Source organism: Pleurodeles waltl, chromosome 7 (genome assembly GCF_031143425.1).
Source record: "Pleurodeles waltl isolate 20211129_DDA chromosome 7, aPleWal1.hap1.20221129, whole genome shotgun sequence".
NCBI classification, from domain to species: domain Eukaryota; kingdom Metazoa; phylum Chordata; class Amphibia; order Caudata; family Salamandridae; genus Pleurodeles; species Pleurodeles waltl.
The window spans coordinates 799,180,385-799,203,132 of NC_090446.1; positions in this window are offsets into that span (position 1 = coordinate 799,180,385).

Genomic DNA, 22,748 nt, shown 5'->3' on the forward strand with positions numbered 1-22,748 from the left:
TTTGATTGAGTACATTAAAAAGAGAGTCCCCGAAAGCAGCATAAAGTGGGATAAGATTTTGAGAACTACACAGGAACCCAAGAAAACAGTGCACTCCTGTTATGAAAGGTTAATTCATGTTTTTATTTAAAAAATAGCAGAGCCGAGAACACAGAGATAGATGGAGCTAATGGTATTGTTTCTGTTTTTGCGAATGGATTGAGATGAGAAATTAGTAATCATGTTCAACAAAGTCAATTGTGTTGGGAGATGAAAAGCATTGATGTGATCTTGATGTCGGTGAAAAATAGCAGTGACTATCTTGAAACAATATTGTTCAGACAAAACAATTTGAAAAAGGATTGTGGAATCAAATGGGTTCAAATATGCATTTTGTATAGAATAGAATGAATGGGATGAATCAAGGAACGCAAAGTAGAGGTGATGGTATGAATGCAAATGTTGAAATGTTGGAAAAGAACATGACTTGTCATAATTGTGGGAGGAATTGACATTGAAAATGAGAATGTAGAAATAATCCTAATAGAATCCAGGTAAATTCAGAATAGCTTTAGCAGAGTCAGAGAGATAATATGATCTCCAGTGTACAAAATAGAGAGGAGCATATGCGGAATTGGAGAGCATTTCAAATGTCTGTGCCAACTGCTCTAGTAATACAACATGAGAAATAAAATGCAATATACCTTAGTAGGTCAACAAATACTATACTTTTGATTGATGAAATGACAGGGAGTAGTTCATAATGATGATATCCGAAGGAGAGGAGGATTGCATGCTTGGCACTGGCCTGGAGATAGATCAGAGTTGCCCATATATTGATGGAAAAATCAATGGCCACCCAATCATTGTTGCTACCCAATCTACAGTTCATTCTGTGGAAGTCCCAAAACTATCCCTCTCAGGAAGAGAAGTCCAAGTAGAGAATAATAATAGCCAAAATGTGAATAAGAAAAGGGCAGACGTTCCTGTCAAAATAGGACCACTGAAGAATAAACATATTATACAATCAAATCCTGTGAACTTGCTTGGAACTGATATTCTTTGCAAGATGAATTGTGTAATATATTGCACAACAGATGGTTTTGTGATTAAAAACTAAGATGAAGGTTCAGTTATTAAAATTAATTTGGAAGACACCAGAATTGAATTATGCCCAGCTTTAACAAAACATAACCTGTCTCTTTATTTAACACATACTGTCAAGGAAGGGATATGGGATTAAATTGGCAAAGAAATTGGGCTAAATAAAAGAGTATAATCAGTGAAAATAAAAATTAAGTCAGGTGCAATCTTCTTTAGAACTGGACAGTACAGACTTGTGAGAGGCTAAAGAAGGAATAAAGCTGGTAATTAAAAAAAATGATTGAGTACAGAACTCTTTGAGAAGTGCTTAATACTCCTTGCAACTCTCCAGTGATGGTAATCAAAAAGCTGAATGAATAATGGAGGATTGTGCAAGACCTCAGAAAAATAAATAAAATAGTTGTTGCTTGTTGTCCAGTGATACGGAATCCAGCAGTAATATTGTTTCAGATTCCATCAGAAGCAGAGTGGTATACAGTTATTGACTTATGCCAAGTGTTCTTCTCAATCCCATTACACGAGGATTTTAATTCCTTTATGCATTCCCATTTTTCAATAACGTTTTTGTGTGGTGTAGAATCCCACAAGGGTATACTGAGAGTCCTTCAGTTTCCTCCCATCTACTGAAGACAAATTTGGAGAGTCTGAAATAGCCATGTAATTCATTCCTAGTTCAATATATAGAGGATTTGTTGATATCATCTAAAGGACTATAAATTGGATATTATTGCCTTGTTAAATCATCTAACTGAAAATGAGTATAAAGTCTCAGTGACTAAAATGCAGTATTGTGAAAAAGAAAACATTTATTTTTAATACCCTATTTGGAAGGGTGTGAGGAAAGTCTCTAAAGAACACATTTCTGGAATTCGTAAATTGAGCCTGCTGACCACGCAGAGTTAGGTTTGAATTATTTGTATAGTTGGGGCTCATGTTGTCAGGTGATTCCAAATGTTACTTTGGTTGCAAAACCTTTAGTGAGGTTGATATGTAAGAATATTTGATGAAGAGTGCTTTGTTGCATTCAAAAAATTGAAAGAGTTTGTGCCTGCACCCTCAATAGGAATAACTGATTACAACATTATGTTTTTTCCATTTTGTCATAAAAAAAATGGATGCACACTTCCAATTCTCCTCCAGAAATATGGAGAACTCATGCACCCAGTGGCATGCCTTTCAGGTGTATTGTATCAAGAAGTTGGTAGTCTTGCAGGTTGTTTGAAATCAGCTGCATCTCTTAGTTTGACAATTGAGCAAAGGGAAGGAAATATGATGGGTCGTACATTAATTGTCTATAACCCACATTTAGTTCAGATCCTTTTGACAAGGACCAGAACCGAGAGCATAATGAACAGTAGATTGTCTTATTGTAACCAAACTTTTCCAGCAGCTGAGAATATTTTAATTCACAGACGTACTCTGGTAAATCCAAAAACATTGCTTCTGATTTCAGACATAGGCCCTCATTACAACATTGGCGGTAAAAGGCGCTTACCGCCGTGCAGAAGACTGCCAATACACCGCCGCGGTGGCGGTATTCCGCCACAGCTATTATGACACACATCTCGGAATCCGCCGAAATTCAGACACCCACACAACACCGCCACACCAAAGGTCAGTGATAAACTGGCGGAAACAAATCCTCCACCTCCACGCCAACAGAAACACGCCCATGCTATTACGACCCACGAATCCACGCAGCGGTCTTTCAACCACGGTATTCAATTGGCGGTACACACCGCCGCGCTCAAAATACAGACACATCTCCAAAACACTGCCACATTGGACAATTCGAATTACACACACCTGATACACGTACACACACCACTGCCACACACCCAATGCTATATAAAACACACACCCACATCACCCACAAACCCCTACGCTCAAAAATTCCAAAAGAAGGCCAGAGAGAGAGCACAGAATAGACAACCCCATCACACAGAGGCACACCACACCATCACCCACACAACATCCAAGCACAAAACACCACATACCACAACACTCACCACACTCATCACCACATACACCACCCCACACATCACACACACCACCCCATGTCACGCCAAAGACACCCCCGCTTCTCCGAGGAGGAGCTCAGGGTCATGGTGGAGAAAATCATCCGGGTAGAGCCACAGCTATTTGGCTCACAGGTACAGTACACATCAATAGCCAGGAAGATGGAGTTATGGCGCAGAATAGTGGACAGGGTGAACACCGTGGGACAGCACCCAAGAAATAGAGAGGACATCAGGAAGAGGTGGAACGACCTACGGGGGAAGGTGCGTTCAACGGTCTCCAGGCACAACATCGCGGTGCAGCGGACTGGCGGCGGACCCCCACCTCCTCCCCCACAACTAACAATATGGGAGGAGCAAGTCTAGACCATCATGCATCCTGAGGGCCTCGGAGGAGTCGGTGGAGGATGGGACACTGGTAAGTCAAATCTTAACTATCAGATCCCCCACCCTACCTGCATGCTATCACACACCCCACCCTCACACCCTCCCCTATCACTCCAACTCCTCACAAATGTACTAATAACACAAACCACCCATCCCAACACCAAGCCCTGCATTACACAACTAAGCATGGGCACCCCTCACTAAAGCATGCCCACTGCACATACCCAGAACAACCCCCTAACTATCATCACACAAATCCACACACAGGAATTCTTGCACTGGGGTACACAAACACCCACCCATTGCACACCATTACACACACATGCAATGATCATTCTCTTCTGCCCCTGCAGGAACCCGAAGGACCGTCACCACACCAGAGGGTTCAGACAACACCACTCCACCTCCTTAAGAAGCCCACAGTGACAACAGCAGCTCTGCCCTACTGCATCCTGATGACCAGCCCGGACCCTCGTGGGCTTCGGGACAGTTGGTTCCCCTTGCCCAGGCACAGCCCAACACTGACCTTCCACCCTCTGGTAACACCAGCACATCACCCACCCAGCGGGCCCAAACCTCCCTACCCAGGACTGGTCAATCAGCGGTGTGTCCACCACTACAGAGAACCCAGGATAACCCACCACCCCAACAACAACAGGGACCTGGGGGCAGTGGTAGTGGGCACACGGTCCAGGGGACGGAGGCACAGGAACACAGGGGAACTGGGAGGGCTGCTGTGCGACAGGGGGCGGACAGGCCAAGGGAACCCAGTCTCCACGAGGCCCTATCCTCCATCATGGGAGCATACCACCACTCCCAGGAGACGATGGCGACGGTCCTGGACAAGTTGCAGGAGACCCTGCGCCTGCAGGAGGAACAGTATTTGGGGTTTAGGGAGGAGCTCAGGACCATCAGCTCCGTCCTGGGCACCATTGTAGGGGTGCTGAAGGACATACAGCACACCATGAGGGACACGGTGGCACTCCAAGGGGCCCCTGACACTAGCCAGGACGATGAACTGCCCACCACCTCTGCCGGCGCTAGTGGACAGGACGCCCCGCCACAGGACCAAAACACCAGCACCCCACCCCTTGCAGATGGACAACTACCACGCAAGAGGTCCCTGAGATCAAGGAACAGGTCAGAGCAAGATGGCAAGACCCCCGCCAGGAAATGAGACCACCCTGTTTGTCCTCCCACTGTACCACCTTGTTACCCTGTCCATACTTAAACTACCCCAGCTCCACTTCCTATGGCCAGATGGGCAGTGCACCTGTGAGACTAATAGACTGGACTCTGCCATGGACATTCCTCCACCATCACCCATCCTCATTTAACAAACCCCTCACATTTCTGAGCACTTCAATAAACACCCTTGAAACACAAAACAATCTTGAGTCAGTCTGTGATTTAGTAAATATGTATTATCAATGACAGTGTAATAATGGGTTTCCCATTGTAAGGCTAACATACCTATGTCACACATCACAAGTCCTTGAAGGATGCAAGCAGATGACACGTTGGTAACCACATCTGTGAAACCGTAATGGAAGGGTACAACTCAGTTACCAAATAGTGATTGAATTCGAGAAACAGGATAGAGGTAGACGTGTGAAAGTTAATGTAATGTTAAACATGAAAATATTCTCACCTGTGTGTCACTGGAAGTATAGCTGTATGACTGACTCCCTGTTGTCGTTGTCTTCTTCCTCAGCTTCCTCCTCATCACTGTCCACAGGCTCCACAGACTCCACAGCTGCTACAACACCGTCATCTGGATCATCCTTCTGCTGAAAAGGCACCTGGCGTCGCAAAGCCAAATTATGGAGCATGGAGCAGGCGATGATGATCTCGCACACCTTCTTCGGTGAGTAGAATAGGGATCCACCTGTCATATGGAGGCACCTGAACCTGGTCTTCAGGAGGCCGAAGGTGCGTTCGATCACCCTCCTAGTCCACCCATGGGCCTCATTGTAGTGTTCCTCTGCCCTGGTCCTGGGATTCCTCACTGGGATCAATAGCCAGGAAAGGTTGGGGTAACAAGAGTCCCCCAATAGCCATACACGGTGCCTCTGGAGTTGACCCATCATATCAGGGATGCTGCTATTCCGCAGGATGAAGGCGTCATGCACTGAGCCAGGGAAGATAGCATTTACCTGCGAGATGTACTGGTCTGCCAAACAGACCATCTGGACATTCATGGAATGATAACTCTTCCTGTTCCTGTACACCTGTTCACTCCTGTGGGGGGGGACCAGAGCTACATGGGTCCCATCAATGGCACCTATGACGTTGGGGATATGTCCAAGGTCATAGAAGTCACCTTTCACTGTAGGCAAATCTGCCACCTCAGGGAAAATGATGTATCTCCTTACGTGATTCAGCAGGTCAGCCAACACTCTGGACAAGACGTTGGAAAACATAGGCTGGGACATCCCTGATGCCATGGCCACTGTTGTCTGAAAAGACCCACTTGCAAGGAAATGGAGCACTGAAAGCACCTGCACGTCAGGAGGGATTCCAGTCGGATGGTAGATTGGTGACATCAGGTCTGGCTCCAACTGGGTACATAGTTCCTGGATAGTGGCACGGTCAAACCGGTAGGTGACGATGACATGTCTCTCTTCCATTGTCAACAGGTCCACCAGCGGTCGGTACACCGGAGGATTCTGCCATCTTCTCACATGTCCCAGCTGACAGTGCCTACGAAGGACAATAGCGAAGAATCAGTCATTATTCCTCCAGGTATGTACCCACAGTTCCAAAGAAGACTGCACCCCCAAAAACCCTTCCTGTATGTGTATTGAGTGTAGGCCTAGCTATGTGTGACGCAGAGGTAAATTAAGCCATGTGGGCCCCTGAAATGGTGGCTGCCTGACCTCTAAACTGGGACAATGGGATTGTGGGGTAACTGCGCTCATGTTGCACACTGTCGCGGTAGGCGGTCATAGACCGCGGCGCAATGCTGCATTGGTTAACATTGGACCCTATGGGTCACAGGAGCCAATGAACAGGGGCGCCGGCGGTGATGATGTGCACCGCCGTGGACGTCACCGCCGCGGACGTCACCGCCGCGGACGTCACCGCCATTTTCTATCTGTTCAATCACTAGATACCTGACCTTCGACAGGAGAGGACCTGCACTGCAAGTGCTGCTGTGACCTCGGTCTGGAAGCGACGATGGCTGCTGCGTCTGGGGAAAGGGCCCCTGCCTTCACTGCACAGGAGTTGGAGATACTGGTAGATGGGGTCCTCCCCCAGTACATGCTACTCTACGGTCCTCCAGACCAACAGGTTAGTACACAGGGAGCATGTTGTATGGGCTAGGCCTGGGTGGAGAGGGCTGGTTGGAAGAGGGAAGGGGGCAGAGTTCAGGGAACATTAATGCATGGGAATGAATAAGCCACATGGCCAGGGTATGGACGGGGCCACTCACAACGACGGTGCAGTTGATAATGACTGTTCCTCTTTCCTTGTGCATGTCATGTAGGTCAGCGCCCACCAGAAGAGAGACATTTGGCGTGCCATCGCCGAGGACGTCCAGACCCTGGGGGCCCAACAGAGACGGGGCACCCACTGCCGTAAGAGATGGGAGGACATTCGCCGCTGCAGCAAGAAGACGGCGGAGGCTCAGCTGGGGATGGCCTCCCAACGCGGGAGGGGTGCCCGTCGCACCATGACCCCTCTGATGTTCCGGATCCTGGCGGTGGCCTACCCGGAGTTGGATGGGCGCTTGAGGGCATCACAGCAGACACAAGGGGGTGAGTACACTCTCATTCTGTGGACTTTGCGTGCAGTGGAGGTGTCTGGATGGGGGAGGTGGGCTGTGGGTGTCCCTAGGCCAGGGCGAGTTCGGTAGGCAAGGCCCCTCCGTAATGTAGGCCATGTGGCACTCTACCCCACCTCAGCAGAGTGGCAAGTCAAGGTATAGTTGCCCCTGTGGCATCCATGTGCGCAGATGTCCACCATTGCCATGTAGGCCATATCCCAGAAATTGCATGTGCAGAGGGCAGGAGCACGGCGTAATGCAGGGGGCTGCTGTGTCTGTCTTGTCCGCCAACTGTAGCGGTATGCCTTGCACTAAAACTCTCTTTCTTCTGTCTCCCCCCCTTTTTCTGCTCTCCCTGTCCTTTTGTACATCAGCATCATCAGGCGGAGGTACAGTGGCACTGGAGCACGAGGGAGCTGCATCCCACATTGCCATGGAGGGCCACACCATGGACTCTGAATGCACCAGTGGGACGAAGGGCGAGGGGAGCTTCACGTTGGCCACCGGATCACCAACCAGCGACTCAGACTCGTCCGCTGATGGGAGCTCCCTTGCGGTGGCAGCACCATCTGTGCCCCCCACCTCTACAGGTATAGCCGCCACCTCCCCTACCAGCCCGCCCTCCCAGCAGCCCCTCAGCGTTCGCCCCATGCCCGCTCACCCAGGAGGGTGGGCATCACCTTCGCCCCAGGCACCTCAGGCCCTGCCCCAGTCACCCCTGCTGCCCTCAGTGAGGAGGCCATTGACCTCCTCAGGTCACTCACTGTTGGGCAGTCTACCATTGTGAATGCCATCCAGGGTGTAGAATGAGAGTTGCAACACGGTAATGCATTCCTGGAGGGCATTCATTCTGGTCAGGCTGTCCTTCAGCGAACCCAGCAATCTCTGGCCTCAGCACTGATGGCAGCCATTGTCCCTGTGTCTAGTCTCCCCCCTCCAACTTCCTCCACCCAGACCCAATCTCCTGTACCCCAGCCCATCCCAAGCACACTTACAGACCAGCATGCACACAAGTCACCACACACAAGTAGCTCAAGCAAACATAGGCACCACACACACCACAGGCACTCACGGAAGCCTCACCCACGTACAGACACAGCAACATCCACTGCCTCCACTGTTTTCCCCTCCTCCTCTTCTCCCTCCTCCCTCCCAGTGTCGTCTACACACACACCTGCATGCACCACATCTACAGGCTCCATGAATCGCACAAGGAGACCCAGCACCACAAGCCGCTCACCTGCTCTCACCACCTCCACTCCCATTTACAAGTCCCCTGTGTCCTCTCCCAGTGTGTCTGTGACGCCCCCTCCCAAAGTACACAAACGCCGGCAATCACTCACCCAACAACCATCCACCTCATGACAGCCTCCAGTACCTGCACCTGCACCCAAAACAGCAAAAGTGACACCTCCGACAACCACCTCCTCTTCCTCCACTCCCAGACCCCCTCCAGCTACCCATCCCAGTGTTCGTCAGAAACTGTCCCTCTGTAAAGTTGACCTTTTTGCCCCCACCCCCCCTCAATTCATCAGTTCCGTCATAGTGCCTCAGCCAAAAAGCCTCCAATACCACTGGTGCATGTTCAAGGTTTGTGGAGTGCACCGGCCACCAGGGCAGGCAGTGTGCCCCGGAGCCAAGTTCTGGCAGCCCACCCCCTGTAAAGGCTCTAAAATTGGAGAGCGGATGACGGGACCGTGTGAAGACTCCTGGTGGGAAAACAACTCACATGGGTTCCAAGGGGATTGGAGAGTCAGCTGTGACTCCACCAAAGGTGGGGAAGGGCCAGAGGAAGTCTGCCCAGCCTGTTGTGAGTGTCACGGCGGAGAAGTGCGCCATCATTTCCGGCGGTTGAGACACAACCGCCAGCACCGTCATCACTGGTCCAGAGACCGCCGCCGGAGTCACAGCCCAGGAGGGCCCAAGTATCGTCACTGGTCAGGAGACCACCGCCAGAGTCACAGCCCAGGAGGGCCCAAGTATCGTCACAGGTCCAGAGACCACCGCCGGAGTCTCAGCCCAGGAGGGCCCAAGTATCGTCACTGGTCAGGAGACCACCGCCAGAGTCACAGCCCAGGAGGGCCCAAGTATCGTCACTGGTCCGAAGACCACCGGCGAAGTCACAGCCCAGGAGGGCCGAAGTATCGTCACTGGTCAGGAGACCACCGCCGGAGTCACAGCCCAGGAGGGCCCAAGTATCGTCACTGGTCAGGAGACCACCGCCAGAGTCACAGCCCAGGAGGGCCCAAGTATCGTCACTCGTCAGGAGACCACCGCCAGAGTCACAGCCCAGGAGGGCCCAAGTATCGTCACTGGTCCAGAGACCACCGCCGGAGTCACAGCCCAGGAGGGCCCAAGTATCGTCACTGGTCAGGAGACCACCGCCGGAGTCACAGCCCAGGAGGGCCCAAGAATCGTCACTAGTCAGGAGACCACCGCCAGAGTCACAGCCCAGGAGGGCCCAAGTATCGTCACTGGTCCAGAGACCACCGCCAGAGTCACAGCCCAGGAGGGCCCAAGTATCGTCACTGGTCTGGAGACCACTGCCACCGCCGGAGTCAGTGCCCTGGAGGTCCCGGCTGCCACAGCCCCGCTGGGCAATGATGGAACGTCATGACACACACCAATGCCCAGTGTAGAGAACGTCATGCCACACACCAATGTCCAGTGTAGAGAACGTCATGCCACACACCAATGCCTAGTATAGGGAGCGTCATGCCACACACCAATGTCCGTATCAGAACCGCCATGTCAAAGCACCGCTAAACAGGGCAAAGACCGCCATGGCAAAGCACCGCTGAACAGGGCAAAGACCGCCATGTCAAAGCACCGCTGAACAGGGCAAAGACCGCCATGGCAAAGCACTGCTGAACAGTCCAGAACCGCCATGGCAAAGCACCGCTGAACAGGGCAAAGACCGCCATGGCAAAGCACCGCTGAACATGGCAAAGACCGCCATGGCAAAGCACTGCTGAACAGTTGAGAACCGCCATGGCAAAGCACCGCTGAACAGGGCAAAGACCACCATGGCAAAGCACCGCTGAACAGGGCAAAGACCGCCATGGCAAAGCACCGCTGAACAGTCCAGAACCGCCATGGCAAAGCACCGCTGAACAGGGCAAAGACCGCCATGTCAAAGCACCGCTGAACAGGACAAAGACCGCCATGTCAAAGCACCGCTGAACAGGGCAAAGACCGCCATGGCAAAGCACCGCTGAACAGTCCAGAACCGCCATGGCAAAGCACCGCTGAACAGGGCAAAGACCGCCATGGCAAAGCACCGCTGAACAGGGCAAAGACTGCCATGGCAAAACACCGCTGAACAGGGCAAGCACCGAGTAGGAATGAATGGACCGCCACATCAGGCATCCTTATCCCATGTGCAGCTGGGACAGTGACAGGACAGGAACTTTCACAGGGAGACTCATCCAGTCTGGGCACCAGTCCCCCCCAGTACCAGTGGAGACCTGCATCTACTTGAGAGACTGTGGCTTTGCACTCCCCAGGATGGCACAGTGGGCAAGCCACCCACTTGTGAGACTTGAGAGACTGTGGCTTTGCACTCCCCAGGATGGCACAGTGGGCAAGCCACCCACTGTAGAGACTTGAGAGACTGTGGCTTTGCACTCCCCAGGATGGCACAGTGGGCAAGCCACCCACTGTGGAGACTTGAGAGACTGTGGCTTTGCACTCCCCAGGATACATCAATGGGCATGGAGCCCCGTCGTGGATCTGGCTTTGCAGTCATCCGGCTGAGGTGCCCCACCTTCCCTTCCCCCTGAGGTGCCTGTAGTATTTCCATCTGATGCCCCGGAAGTGTTCTCTCCGATTATGGTCACGTATCCTTTGTGGGCCTCGCCCATGCATTTTTGGACTGTTGGTGCACGGACATTGTTATGTACATATCTGCACTACTTCTCGTATTGTATATAATTATGACTGATTTTCATATATATATATCTGTATATTTTTGTATGACATGTATATTGCCACATTACAATGTTTGACCAATTTTTGCTTTGTCTTTTCATTCTTCCGGGGGGATTGTGGGTTGTTACTGTGATTTTTGTAAATGCATTGGTGTGTATGTTGTAATATGCAAGGGTGGGGGTGGGGGTGTTTGGTGGGTGTCCCCCTAACTTTTGCCTCCCCCACCCCCGTGTCGTAGGTGCAGTACTCACCGTTGCCTTCGGCACCTACGTAGCTGTTGGTCGTAGAGGAGCAGAAACACAAGGGCAGGGAGTATTTCGAGTTCTGGGTCCATGGAGTCCTCGTTCCTCGTGGGATGTGTTCAGGTGAGCGTTATCCCATTGCAAAAGCTGTTTCCGCCGTGTTTTTAATCCGCCCCAGAAAAGGTGGCAGATTGGCGGGTTGTGATACTATGGCCGTTACTTTGTCTTCCGTCTGTATGTTGGCAGTGACCGCCGCGCTGCTTGTCTGTACCGCCGTGGCGGGCGGTGTGTTAAAGTGGCTGTCTTTGTTGGCGGTTTCCACCAGGCTCATAATTCCCTTTTTTTGTCCGCCGGCCTGTTTGCGGTATTACCGCAGCTTTAACACTGTCCGCCAGGGTTGTAATGACCCCCATAGTGCCTGATTTAGAATTTGGCCAGGTAGTTACTCTGTTATGAACGTGACAGATACCCATCCACTGTATTACAATTCCATTATAGCCTATGGAACTTGAAATATATGGCGGACAGGACTTCTGACACATTTGTGACGGAGTAACCCCTCTACTAAATTCTAAATCAGGCCTAAGGTTTATTAAGCCAGAGAAGATGAAACTGATTTTGTTTTGTGCACAAAACAAAAACTAAAGCCAGAAATAAAAGATGTTCTATTGGAATTAGCAGATACCACTTTATTTATTTATGGTTCTTATTTTAAGAAACCAAAATGGAAAATTAAGAGCTGCTCATTCAGTATGGTCTATCACAGAGACACATGAAGTATCCTCCTTACCAAATGTGATATCAGTGCAAGTGGCAGAATTTATTTCTTTAACAAGAGTGTGCTTCTTGCCAGAAAATGTGAGTGTGATAATCTATACAGATAACCAGTATGGTTTTGGTGTTGTTCGTGAGCTATGGTCACAAAAGGGATTCATGACATCTTCAGGAGCTCCAATCGAAAACAGATTGTATATTTTGGATTTGTCTAATGTAATACGGAAAAAAGGAAGTGGCTGTGGGCAAGTGCATAACCCGTAAGGCTAGCAAATATATGGTCAATTTGGGAAATTAATCTGTTGACCAGATGGTCAAATATTGTGCAAATCAAGAATAGACAAATGTTGAACAAAATGAAAAGGATAATTTCACAAATAATAATGTACAGAGTTCAAACAAAGTACATTGTTACTTTGTGGATTTGATGCAGATGTCTCTAAATACTTTGAGAGACTTGCAGGAGGTTACTCCTGGGAATGGGAAAAGAAAAAAGGTTTATTAGGATTTGCATGTAAATTCAGAACATAAGTATGTTTTGACAAATTCAGTGTTATAGCCCATGTGTAAATATTTACATATTCAGGCTTATGTAGGAAGGGATGGCCTAGTCAGAATCTTCCAAAATACTGGGGGAATACAAGATGTTGACAGAAAGCTGAGGATGTGTGTAGTCGCTGCATAACATGCCATTTAAATCAGGGCAAGAAAACTGCTACTGCTATAAATCACATTGGCAAATCAGAAGGCTCATTTACAAGTTTGCTGGCAGGCTTTATTGAGATGCCACAGTTTAACAGCTACACGTATGTCTTAGTAATAGTGTGCTTGTTCTCTAAATAAGTGGGAACATTTACCAGAAGAAGAATAGGTAGCCTTACAGTTGCCAAACTGTTGTTTAGGGAACTGATTCTGAGATTTAGACTCCCCACTTCTATTGACCCTAATCATTGCACACACTTTAAAAATGAATTGTTCAAAATAATCTTCATAGTTTGTGAGATCATTGCAGTTATCCCCCACAATCCTTGGGTTTGGTGGAACGTACCAATGGCACTTTGAAGTATGAACTGACAAAAGTTTGTGCCTCAAATGTTTTGAAATGGCCTGATACCCTTCCTCTTGTTGTAATGAATATGTGAAGTACTCCAGATAGAAAGACAGGTTTCACTTCACATGAATTAATGATAGGCAGGGCTATGAGACTTGCATTTGTACTTTCAGCAGCATTAGTTTCCATAATGATAACATTGTTCTGAATTATTGCAAAGGTCTGGCTGATATGGTGAAATCTGTTTCTCATCAAATGAAGCCTACAAGGAAACAACCTGCTGCAGTCTGGATGCAGATGACTGGGCGGTTACTCAGACCCATGCTCACAAAGAATACATGAACGAAAGATGGAAAGATCCTTTCCAAGTTATCCTGACAACAAATAGCACAGTCAAGTGTGCCTGAGTTGATCCACACAGCTTACACAATGATAGTTAGTATTGCAGAAGCAGTGAATGAAGTGAGTGATCAAAGTGCACAGTCAACAAGTTAAGGCTTAAGCTTCAGTTCGCAGCATGAATCTGGGGGGTGGGGATTTCTCTAAAACATTTGAAATCAATTTGAAAAATGAACAAACATTTCAGGCGAGTGAAATTTCAGATGAAGGACCCAAAATTCCTAAAGTTAAGTTACAGAGGGATAAGAGTGAAGAGCTGCTACCATGCAAAAAGTGAAGCCTGAGTGGCATCAGTCTCTGATCAAAGCAGTGACAAGTTGCAGTTGCAAATTAAGTGAAAAAGAACCTTTCAAAAGAAAGTGATTAATTGTGGAGAATTTGGAGAAAGAAAACATTAATCAAAGAACAAGTTCAAGCTCCAGTCTCAGCTCAGGATTGGACTGAAGTCAAACCCAAGAGTAAGACGAGAACTTAAAAACCACAGTAGAAAAAGGAAGAGTTGAAGAGGTTCCAAGAAAGAGAACCTGTAAATGGAAGCACTGTAGGCCAGAGAGAGATTTGAGAGACTATGCAAGACTAATGAATCCTGAAAATTGTGAAAGTAAACCATCAGTCGCTAAAAGACAATTAAACATAGTAATTACAAATTGAAAATTTGCTTTGCCTGAGTGAGTGTATCTACCTACAGTATCTGAAGAAGAGGAAGCAGAAAAACTAGCTAATAATGAATAAGTAAAAGCCAATATTGTTTTGAGAGTGGTTCAGATACTAAAGGTCTGATTGCAATCTTGGAAGACGGAATACTCTGTCACAAATACCATAGGATATTAATGGAATCGTAATACAGTGGATGGGATATCCATGACATTTGTGATGGAGTAAGCCCCATCCTCCAAAATTGTAATCAGGCCCATAGACTGAGCCAGAAGAAGAATCACCCTGAAAATTGTTTTAATTGAGAACTATCGAATATTGATGAAGAAAATCCATAAAACAATTAAAAGCAACAATGAAAAGCAATTCTTGTCCGGGAGACTGTTCAAGACATTTACAGTAGGACTGAAAAGCTGAGATTTGTTTTCCTTTTCTTTGTTTACTACAGTTTAAAAAAAAAAAATCATTTATTAAGAACATTTTGGTTTAATTAAATTTTTCTATTCCACAAAATAATTGTATGCTTGGTCTCAGTTGAGAAATTGAAAAACGGCAGATGCTGTAAAACTGCAGGGATGACATTGCTAGTTATAGCTTTATCAATAATTGTTGCCTGTTGGTGGTATATGAATAATAATGCAGAAAATAAAATGAATTATGAAAAAGTTAGACAAACAATACCAATATATGAAAAGCATTTGTCCCTTGGTTTTACCATTATGTGTATGCTAAAATAATTAAGGAGTATGTAGATCCAATGAAAATCAACAGATCCTACGAGTGCCCTTACCTTCCTGCTTCAGTTGGGCAAGGATTTACATACATATAATTAGAAATGTCGTATAAGCTGCTCTATAACATTTCTGTGGCTACTTTTTTAATAACAATGAGTTCTTTTCATCTTAATTGACAGATGTAATACTAACTTGAATAAGGATTTTGTTTATCATTGAGAAATGAAGATGTTGTGATTTTATTATGAAATTCAATGGAAGAGGAGTGAAAATAGTGAGGGATTTAGAGGAGTTCAAGATTGTTTTGAAAGAAATTAAAGCAGAAGAAAAATGTATGCTCCCTGGTTTACATCCCTAGTTGAAAGTAGAACAAGAAAGTAAAAGGGAGGTGTGTATGGTAAGGTGAAATCCCAAAGAAAAGGGTAAAAAATAATTTGTAGGAGAGATTATATGTGATAAATCTTATGAATTAAATGGAGAGCTGATATCTGCAAGAGAACCTATTATGAGGGGAATTTATTTGTGGAAGGCCTGCCTTTTTCAACCTACAAAGCAATTGGGTAGGTACGTGTTATCTGGCTTTAGTGTTTTCTATAACTTATCATACATATGAAATAGATGGAGAACATGACATGAAAAGAATAAAACAACATTTTTGGGAAAGGTTTGGGACAAGCAGTTTTAGATATTTTCGGAGTAATGATTCCTTTAATGGGTGTGCCCATGAATGATGTGAAAATTAGACGATTATCCAGAATAGTGGATAGACTTACCATAGATAAAACAGGTCATTTTATTTAATATATTTGGAAATGGTAGTAATTAGAGCAATGGTTATGCAGAACTGCCTTGCCTTTGATATTATCTTGGCCAAAGAAGGCAGAGTTTGTAAATTAAATTAAGCAAGAAGGGCCTGTACTTATATACCAGGTTATAGTGTAGCAACAATTAATTTTTTACTACTAATATAACTGATTCATGAAAGGAAGACTTTGACAGAACTAGGATTATGGGAAGGGGTAGGACCCTCGGTGAGAGAATTAGAATTAGAGAATAGCTTTAGCGAATGATTAGGCAATATTAGAGGTGGCGTTCTTTGATCAATACTAACACATTTAATAGTTGTGATGGTTTGAGCAATTACTGTATTGCTTCTACTATGATCGTTAGAGTGTATGATGAGTAAATTTAATAATAGAACTAGAGGCTATTATAATTCAAGAAAAAAACTCAAAAAATGTGGAACTGGATGATTATAAGGATCAAGTGTATCAACAATAAGGGCAAGTGAAGGAAAATGTCTGATTACCCAAGAAGATGAAGTTTCAATTAATTAAAGAACTACTGGCTGATTAATAACGTTATTTTATGGTGTTTTGTAGAGATTATTAAAAAATAAGCAGGGGGGTCATTAAAGATTTTTCAGATGTGCAAGTTTTGGGTGGCAATTTATTTGTGAGAATGAGTACTTTTATTGATGCATATGACCCTACCTGTTGAAATAATGAATTTGCATTTTAAACTAAATGATTATTTTATTTAGGAGTATGAAAAATAATGCACTATAGTTGTGCCACATTTTCAAAGTAAGATACTGTTTAATCAAATTGAATGCAGTTTCTGTAGTTCTGCTCATTTTAATCATCCTCATTCCCATCCCAGTCAGCAGCCAGTCTTCTCTAATTGCTGTTTCAGTGGAACACGTCAGTGACATCAATAGAATGCATGAATAATAAGGCATAATTATGAGAACAGAAACATGTATTGCTTGGTTTGGGAAGGGGCGAGTCCTTGCCCTTCCGGCATGGGGGCAGAGAAGTGCCCTTTGAACGGAGGGGGCTGGAGTGCCACCCTTCTGTATCTTAGTAGTAGGAGTACACTTAGGGGGAAGAACAGGAGTCAGTTTGGAGCTGGAGGTACTGGGCTGGGGAGTGGACTTTCCTCTTACGGGCAGGACGTGAGGTGGGGAGGGAAGAGGTCAAGACGGGAAAGGAAAGACTTCTTAGGACCAGTGGGGCAGGATGTGTGAGGAGGCGCAGAAGAGGAGGTAGAGGGAATGGGGGCAGACAGGGTAGGGGAGGACAAACAGGACGTGTGGATGAATGTTGTGGTGGTGTTTGCAAGTAAGGTGGGTGTAATGCATGAGGCGGTGGTGGTGGTGGTGACTGCAGATGTAGTGTATGGGGTGCATGTCTGCGGGTCTGCTGTTGTGGTGACTGTGGTCAAGGCTGTGCAGGTGGCAGGATCTGGGACTGTTGGTGGTGTGCATGCAGGTGTGAGGGAGGAGGAGGAGAAGAAAGTGGAGGCATTGACTGATGTTGTGTGTGCATCTGTGTATTGGCTGTATGTGTGTTTGTGGACTGAAGTGTGGTGCCTGTGTTTGCCTGTGCGAGTCCTGTCTGTATTTTTCAGTGCATGCTTGTCAGAATGTGTGTGTGGGATGGGTTGGGGAAAGGAAACAGGGACTGAGAAGAGGTAGTTGGAGGGGGGAAGGAAGAAACAAGGACACTGGGTGCCGTCAGGGAGGAGGCCAGAGCCTGAAATGATCTCTGTAGGGCCTCCAAGCTACCGTGGCAGTTCCTCCAGGAAAGCATTGCATTGCTGAATCTGGATACCAGCACATGGATGGTATTCACTATGGTTGACTGCCCTACAGAGATGGATCTCAGGAAGTCAATAGCCTCCTCACTGAGGGCAGCAGAGCTGACTTGGGCAGGGACTGAGATGCCTGGGGTGAAGGAGACGCCCACCCTGCTGGGTGAGCAGGCATGGGCAACTCGGCGGGGGGCTACTGGGAGGGTGGTGCAGGGACAGGGGTAGTGGGAGATGAAGTTGCTGGGGTAGTCCCAGAGGGGTCTGCCACCACCAGGGAGCTTCCATTGGAGGAGGAATCAGAGTCAGTTGTATCAGCTCCTGTCTCCCCCGTGGTGCTCCCCTCACCCTCCGTCCCACTGGTCCCATTAGCATCAGTGGACTCTGCCTCTTGTGTCCCGTGGGCTGCAGCTCCCTCACTCGCTGGTGTCCCTGCTCCTTAGCCAGATTATGCTAATGCAAGCTTGGACAGGATGACAAAAGGGAGAGGGGGAGGGAACACAGGGTCAATTGCAGCACAGACAGCACACATGACATACACATCACTACCACTCACTGGGCCCAAAAATGGGCAGTGTGGACCACAGTGGCATACCATTGGCTAGGTACTACAGCAGGTAGGACCCAGACACTTCCATCTGCACATCTACTGGGACCAACGTTCCACGGCCCTGCCTGCCATGGAAAGCTAGTTACCTAGCAATTCAAAATATGCATACCACCCTAGATACCTAAGCAGGACCATGCAGCAATGTCTAAACTGGCCTATTGGGGCATCCACTGACAAGAACCCTGCACCCAAATCCCATGCCAGGCAACAAATGATGAATATCACACATACTGTACTCTCCCCCTTGTGGCTGCTGTGCTGCCCTCAAGCGCCCATCCAGCTCTGGGTAGGCCACCACCAGTATGCGGGCTATTGGGGGGGGGGTCAGGCTCCGACAGACACTCCTTTCTCCTTGGGAGGACGTCCCCAGCTAGGCCTCTGTGGTCTTTTGGGCCCAGCATCTCAGGTCTTCCCACCGTTTCCTGCAGTGGGTTCTCCGCCGGCTATGGACTCCCACGGTCTGCACCGCCTTGGTGATGGCAAGCCACAACCCCTTTTTCTGACGGGTGGTGACCTGCAGAGGAAACACAGACAGAACGACACCATGAACCAAACAATCTAGCCTGTCACACATATGGCCTACATACTGCATTTACCCCTCACCAAGCACACACATGAACCATACCTCTTCATTCACATTGCCTGCAGCCATACCCCCCCAAATGACACACTACTGGCACACACATACATCTACATGCAGCCATGACGCATGCAATGCACCCATGATGTACTCACCTGTTGGTCTGGAGGCCCATACACCTGCCCATACAGAGGTAGGATCCATCCACGAGCCTCTCCAACTCCTCCGACGTGAAGGATGGGGCCCTTTCCCCTGCTGCATGGGCCATGGCAGGTTCTGGACACAGGTCACAGCAGCACACACAGTGGAGATGTAGTCCAGTGGAAAGTTAGGAATCAAGTGAAGTAGTACGAAAAAAATGGTGGTCACGACCACGGCGGTGAACACCGTCACCTCCCACATTGATCATCATTGCTTCTTATACTCCACAGAGCCCCATGTTAGCCAATGAGGAATTGCATGGCGGTGCAGACGGCCTCTCGCCATGACGCATAACGCCAGCGGAGTAAGGTCACTTCCACCTGTCCCTGCATACAGGACAGACGGTTGCCATTTCCTACTAATAGTACTCTTGTATTGAATTTAAAAGTGCATTATTGGTGTCGACTGCACACACCTACACAATTCTAGTGTTCAACATACAAACATGATCTGCGTACTCTGATGTTGTGTGTCCATAGCTCCTGTTGTCACACCCTTTTTACTTTTGGCTCACTTAGGAACCAACCACTGCAGAGGAACAGGAGGAGAAGTCAAGCACCCGTGTACAAACCCCTTGTGGACTTGGCTATACTGGAGGACAGGCACATTATACTCACCTATCGTCTAGACAGGGCCACAACCACAGAGCTGGGTGCAAAATTGAAGCCTAATCTGCTATCTGCCATCCGTTGCACCACCGTAATTCCCACTCTTGAGCTCCATTTCCTGGTAACAGGTTCTTTCCAGGTGACTGTGGGCTTGGCTGCAGGAATGTCACAGTCAGTGTTCTCTATTGTGCTTAGAAGGGTTTTGGCTGCCTTGCTCAAACATATGTGCAGCTACATCGCATCCCCCCTGGTTGATGATTTGCCCACTGTGAAGACTGGATTCTGCGCAATGGGACAGATACCACATGTGATTGGGGCATAACAGGAGGATTGTTGAAAGCACATTCGTTCTCATGAAGGCCAGGTTCAGGTGCCTTCATCTGGCAGGTGGATCCGAATGATGCTCCCCTGAGAAGGTCTGCAAGATTGTTGTGGTGTGCTGCATGCTGCACAATTTGGTCCTCAGACTTCATGTACCCTATCTGCAGGAGGAGGAGGGTGACAATGCACCTCTGGAAGCAGTGAACACTAACGACAGTGAGGATGATGAAGAGGAGGAGGATGTGGACAACAGTACACATATCATTCAGCAGTACTTCCAATGACACTCAGGTAACACTGTTGAACTATATATTTTTCCATTTAAGTGATGTGCCGTATGGCTGTAGTATAATGTCAGTCACTACCTTTGCATTCCAACTGCCTGTCACCTATACCTTCCCTTATTGCAGATGTTGGTGTGGTTACAACAGTATAATGCTGTGATGTGTACAGACTGCTGAGACACATATATAGGATGGATTGACACATTACAGGACATTTGCACAGGATCCTGCAGTTCAATACAGTTCAATACAGTGTATATTTATTTCTGATAAAGCACGTTTACTCAAGTTGTGTCCAAGGGTGTTTATTTATAAATTAGGTATACAATGCAAAGTGCAATTGGGTGGGGTGATGGTTGGGAAAAGTCCAGTGTAATGGTCTATTTGTAGCACAGGCCCAGTGTCCAAGGGGCCATAGGAAGAGGAGCAATGGCAGTTCAAAGTGAACAAGGTGACAGAGTGGAACACAAGGGGGACATTCTGGAGGGGCTCATTTCCTAGCGGTGGGCTTGGTCTTGACAACTGTTCCTGGTGTCTGTCTGGGTCACAAGGAACGTTTGTGGGGTGGCTCACCTTCTGCAGTGGGAGGGGTGCTGATGGCCTGTGAGTCCTGTGGCAGGGCCTCCTGTCCACTAGCTGCAGCAGATATGGAGGGCTGGTCAGTATACTGGCTAGTGTAGGGGCCCCCTGGTGTGCTGTGTACTCCCGCATGATGTTGGCTGTGTCACCCAGAACCCCTGCAATGGAGTCCATGGTGGTATTCAAGGCCTGCAATTGTTGCATGACCTCCTGTTGGTGTCCCCCCTGCAGCTACTGGTTCTCCTGCATGATGTTGATTATCTGACCAATCCTGTCCTGAGATTGTTGAAATGCCCCCAGGACATTTGTGAGTGCCTCCTGGACAGTGCGTTCCCTTGGCCTGTCCTCCCCCTGGCACACAGATGTCTTCCAACTGTCCCTGGCCCCCTGTGCCTTTGTCCCTTAAATGGTGTGCCCACGTCCACTGACACCAGGACCTTCATTGTCTTGCCTGTGTGGTATGGACTCAGGTCCCCATACAGATGGGCACACCACTGATTGAAGTGTCCTGGGGACAGAAGTCTGGGGGTGTTGGCTGGCTGCTGTGGTGTTTGATTCAGAGTGGGGGGACTGTAGTGGACTGCCTGTGGGGTGGGGTAGCTGACTGACCAGTGGTCCCAGGGAGATCATCTAGATCCAGACCTCCTGAGTTGCTATCATCACTGGGGGCATCTTCTTGTGGGGGACTGGGTAGCCGTGGCACCTCCTCGCCGCTGACATTGGCTGGGGCACCTATGGGGATGTAAGTGAGGTGTTAGGGTACTTGTCTGTGATGTATTCTGCATTTCTATCTTTCACAATGTTATTGGTGTTGTCCTTCCACCTTTGGTTGAGTATGGTGATGTATTGTGGGATTGGTAGTTCTCCATGCTGTGCATGCATTGGTGGCGGGTTCACATGCAGAGCCGGAAGGGATGTGCTTGCTGTGGGTATGGCATGTAGGGGCTGACATTTAGGTGTGGTAATTGGGGTGGAGCACTGTGTGGGATGAAGTGGGGAGAAGGGAGTGAGGGTGAGGGGGAGAGATGGCATGCAGGTATGGGGGTAATAGGTTGTTAATGGTGACTCACCAGTGTCCGGCTACTACAGTGAGTCCCTCAGGAGGCAGTATTGCCAAGACTTTTTCCTCCCATGCTGTCAGCTGTGGGGGAGGAGGTGAGGCTCCACCGCCAGCCCTCCTGATGGTGAGCTGGTACTTTTCTACATTGTAATGTACCTTACCCCGAAGGTCATTCCACCTCTTCCGTATGTCATCCCTTGAGCGTGAATGTTGTCCCATGGCGTTCACCCTGTCACCGATTCTCTGCCATAGCTCCATCTTCCTGGCAATGGAGATCTGCTGTACCTGTGCTCTAAACAGCTGTGGCTCTATCCTGACTATTTCCTCTACAATGACCCGCAACTCCTCATCAGTGAAATGGGGGTGCCTTTGTGGGGACATGGGTGTTGTGTGATGTGTGTGTTCTGCAGAGGGTGATGTGTGATGTGGTTGGGTATGTGGTGCATGACGGATGTTTGGGTCGTTGGGGTAGGAGCGTGCAGTTTTCTCTGGGATTGACGTGGTAAGGTGGGGCGGTTTTTCTCCTGACTACAAAGGTTTGTGGGTGTTGTGGGGGTGTGTTTTATAGTGCTATTGGTGGATGTGTGGGTTGGGTGTATTTGTGTCAGTTGTATTGTTTTTGGACAATCTTATATTGTTTTGTATTTGGGTGGCCATTCCCACCTTTGCAGTGTGCACCAGTGGTTTACCGCAGTTGAACGTTTGCTGTGGTGATTCGTGGGTCATTATTTGGAGGGCGTTGTTTTGGTGGCATTACGGTATGGGTGCTAGTTCCGACAGTTTATCGTGTTCAGAGGGCCTGGAGGTTTTGTGGTTGTGGTTGGTTTCTGTTGGTTATATGTGTATGTGTCATAATCTGGCGGACGGATGTT